We start from the raw sequence: 5,016 nt of genomic DNA, 5'->3' as shown, positions 1-5,016 counted from the left end.
CGGAGAGAAAAATACATATCAAATGAAAAAGATTAGACAACTTTGAGATATGACGTTTTGTCAGCTGTATATCACTCTCCAATTTATTTTCAGATTTTCAAAGTAGGTTGATAAAAGTACTAAAAACATCGATTTTATTTTATTCATCTGAGTCTCTCTCTCTCTCTCTCACACACACAAACACGTAACCAGTTGAGTCCAGAACTAAGTCTGACATGACAGACGGTCCGATTTCAGTAGATCCATAAGTTCTGTCATACGGGTCAAAAGACTGATTGTGGAAGGTTAAAGCCTTTAGTGTTCCCTGATACTATCTACACCATTGTTTGAACCTTCTTATCCCGGAAGGTCTTTACAGATTTGAAATATTTTTAATGTGGTTAAAGCAACGTTGTATACCTGTAATGAAACAAAGTTCTCCAAGTATAAGAAAGTATCCAATAATTAATGGATAATTACTAGTGTGTTTTATTAAACTTTATATTAGTTTTCTCGATACAATTACCGCCCGGTTTGCTCCTTTATAAAGTGAATGGAAGTGATCATACACGGATACTTGTTGATAATGGCATCATTTAGAAGATTGTCTTAAAGATATGATTTACATTTTGTCTTCCCTTCCGCGTATGTGTTCTTCGGAGCCTATTAGGATGAATGCATTCGACTGATATTTCAATATTTTACTTTATGCTCTTCAACAACATCACTTAAACATTACAGTGCTTACAAATCGATTAAGAAAAGGCAAACTTGACAGGTTATATTGTCTTTAAATATAAACCGTCAAATAAGTAAATCTAAATAAGTTCAATCCATACGTTTTGACTTATCAAACCTTAAAGTTACAGTTGTTCCATATTTTAAGCCAACTTTGTATGATATAGTCGGATAAATGTTCCGCTATTTTACCTCATTTGTGTAGCACTTAAAAAGCCCTCATTCTTGCTATTGTTTTGTTGTGAAGAGATAAACAAGTGCTATATGAGATTGATTGACAAGATACAACTTTTAGTATTACATTGCATGCAACATTTGTATTAATTCTTATCCATATTGCTTAAGACTGAGGTTGGACACAGGAAGCAGGTAATCCGAGAAGACCCTTTACTCCTTCATACATGTACTATTTCTGCCATGCCATCAAGGACATTTGTTCGTCAAGCGAGATTTTTCCTGGGAATAATCATTATTCAGTGTTTGCGTTTTCCGTGTTTCTCACCTCTTTGACCATTAGATCCCCTGAGAACAAAATGAGGTTCAAGAGGACCCCATATTTCTCACGTGGCATATTGCCGCCATAATCTTAAGACGCAAGGAGGTAACTTCAAAACATGTAAAGCAATTCAAGTAGTGAATTAACACCATTGTCTTTTTATTATCAATTGTTAATGTCCACATTCTAACTAATACTGGACAGTATAATTTTGTACCGTATAATCTAAAGCCTTTTATTCAACAATACACATACGATGAACAATACGACCAAATGCCGCTTCCCTCGGGACTATGACCCAGGTGTAGCGTCAGAAATAATTTTTGTTATGTGTTCTGTATTTACTGTCCACATTGTAAAACGTGATGAGAAAAAGAATCTTACATCGAATTATACTTTGCTCTATACGTAATTTGTTATATCTTTAATTTAATTCTTTTACCAAATCCTTCTACCAAATCCTTCCACCAAGCTTCGTGGGAAATTTTAACTACTCACAGTTTGTTTCTCTGTTGAAGGTTCGATTTATAACATTTATGAAAATGGCATTGTACTATATAGTTTAGTACATTAAATCTTTTCAGCTGGGAATGAAGAACCAAATTATACCTCGCTTGCAAATATGTTCTCCCTAAAATATAATGGTAATCATTCATACTAATTATATCACCCTTACTTATGTGTTCGGCAAAGAAATATAATGCTAATTTTAATGTTAATGAAGTTGAGAAGGGTTTGATTTTATAAAGACCGGTGGACCTTATCACATAACTGCCATCTGTTTTTTCTCAATATAACAATTGTCACAATTGTGTTTTGTTTTTGCCAACTCATGTTACAATTAAGTTATCTAACTAGTTTAAAAATATATCAGTAAAATGCGCAGAACCATTCATGAAAGACAATCCAAAAAAATAACAAATGAATAAAATTATGTAAAATGGATATATACAAAACATTGAGGTGGCACATGTAAAGTGCTTGAAACATGCCTAAAATTTGTTTTCTAACTCACCTTACTTCCAGCGTCGAAGGTGTTCTCAAGTGATCTCTCTTGGTGAACATTTTTCAACTAATATCACAATGCGTGTGTCTCACATGGTAGAAATCAGCACATTAGACAAGAAGGTGATCAAATGTCAGTGGACACTTGCAGGATACATATCTTTGCTCTCATTCATCCTTTAGAAAGCATGCATCAGTCAGGTATTCACGTCTGATACTCAATTAACACAATATCAACACATTTTTCCTAGCGGTCATATGTAAAGAATGCCTCTCCCCAAAAGTGGGTTCGCTGCTCTTAATTTTGTGAATATGACAAAAATGCTGATGCATACAATATTGGAAGTCAGCATATGGAATCTTGCATTTCGATTCTGGTGGATGCATGACATATTTGGCTTCTTTATATCTCCCTTACATTTGTCTTTATGCTAGTCTTACATGCTAACCAATAGTACATACTACTTTTTCCAGATTGTATGAGAGCGTCATGTTTCTGTAATGTATGAGATGTAAACGGGTTGTCAGATTTAATATTATGCAAGGCTTTACTTTGGAATGGGTAACCGAAATAGACGATGAAATTTGGATTTTGAGCGGCTTGAATCTTATTAAACGCTTAGAATATGGATGTAACTGATATAGTCCAAAAAGAGTCTTTAAACGGTGACTTGCTCTAAATTGTGTCAGTGGGTGTTGCAAGGAATCATCTGTATACAGGGAAATTTGCAGACGATTTTGATAGCATTCCATTTACTCTAGAGACGAAGAAGTGTCGTTCATGATGTTTCGATTTCTCAATCGTCAGATACTATTTTGGAAGGTTGTATTAACCATTGCGGAGATAGCGAGAGATAGAATTTGTCAACATTTCCAACAATAATGTTTGCTGTGTTGTAAGTAAAGTGTTATGTCAATCGGTGACTGTGATTTGGTTTCTAAATGAATTTGTTCGCAAACACTGCATCATATGCGAGGTTAGATGGATCAGAAGATATTGTTGTGGCATACTGAGGGGCTATGTTTATCGCCGAACATAAAATGATGATTCATGTACGTCAATATGTAGCTCTCTAATGGGGAATTTCAAAATGCACCCAGACAGAGTCAAGGTCCCAAACTGTGTATCATATCAAGTATACCAAGGTGATTCATATGTATACGATCGACCTGTATATTTGGAGTAAGAACTTCCAATCTGTCCCTAATATGTGTTTACCTCGGCTGGTATTAAATATAGTATTTGTTTTATTTATTGTTCATGAGGTATATATTATATGGAATAAACGTTAGTTTATGGTCGAAATTAACTCCTTGATATTTAACAGTAACTAGATTACCGTGAAGATAAAGTTTTTGATTATGATGTAATTGGTCAGACATGCATACATTTACTTTCAAATTTTGAACATTATGAACCTCTTCCTTATACCCTATTCTAAGCTCTCCCATCTGCACTTGATATTAAATAGTATGCCTACTCTATTATCAATGTATAAGGATTGGTCAGTTTCATGGTTATGATATTTCTCTGTTAATTGTTGTATTTAATAAAGTGACAGAAAACATACTGCATCGAGTTAAATCCATCTCCGTAAGACGGATTTCAGACAAGGTACAGCCCACCTTAACTCTCATGTCTATATCTCGCAAATTATTGGACATAAGGTTAGCTAGCAGTCCGTTAGACCGTATAAAAATAGGTAGTTTATATCGCCATACTTCCATATTGTGCCAAAGATATCAACAACACTGCTTTGTGCAGGCTTTCCTAAGCAATACTTAATGTCTGAAACCACATTTATCAGAGTGTAGTTTGCTGAATTTAAAACACCAGAGCAGCTATCACATATCATGGGCTAGCAAATACATTGTCATGATATTGGACGATAGATGGAATGGTTTTATATAGACTTTCGATATTTCAGCATTGGTATTGTGGATGCTTCACGACTGAGGAAGTAGTCGGTTTCCAATATTGTATTTAAAATGTTGAACAGACCCATTAAGGCCGCGCATTATTAGACGGTTCCTGCTGTAAGGCGGTTATGACAATGGATCTAGACTAGTAAATGTACAATGCACTTCATTATAAAGCATTTGAAAGATTAGTGTATTTATTGCTAAGTCGTGTACAATATTTTAACGTTTATCGTAGCCGCCCTCTGTTCCAGTGTCAGAGACTCGATCAGGAGAGTTTTATAATTATGTTCAAGTATTAGGTTTATTGCAGTCTTCAGCATTAGCAAATTTTAAATTTAGAGTAACGTTCTCTTTGAAGATTTTATACAGCAGAAACTTTCATAATATTTGCCTAGTGTGAATGGTGCCGTCAATGTGTGTGAGATTTCTGGTATGGTTGTAACTATTTCATCAGATATTTTAACTGTTTGATACAGTTACTTTCATTTTTGACAATGACTTTTGTAAAAATATTCCATACCGACCTAATAAGGGATTGAAAGTTCAATCTAGAGACATATGATCGCCATGTTATTTCTCTTGCTTTCTATATCGGTACGATTGCACTACGATACCCTTATGAAGGTAAAACCTTATAACAGTTTGGTCTCTCGATGTAGATGCAAATAAGCACCCAGGTAGATTGAATCATGAGGTTTTCTTCTCAGGTGGCACGAATATCACTTCCTCCCATACATGTTCAGGTTGGGTTTCTCGATTGCATGGATTGATGCAGTGGAAGCAGTCTATTTTTAAGTAATATACATTGATCAAGAATTAAATTTCTTGGGAAATAAAAAATAATTAAAGCATTTTATTGTACGTTTTCCTTTATT

This window comes from Sinohyriopsis cumingii, chromosome 14, assembly GCF_028554795.1.
Source record: "Sinohyriopsis cumingii isolate HCF-2022 chromosome 14, ASM2855479v2, whole genome shotgun sequence".
NCBI classification, from domain to species: Eukaryota; Metazoa; Mollusca; class Bivalvia; order Unionida; family Unionidae; genus Sinohyriopsis; species Sinohyriopsis cumingii.
Note: the sequence above shows the minus strand (reverse complement) of the source record.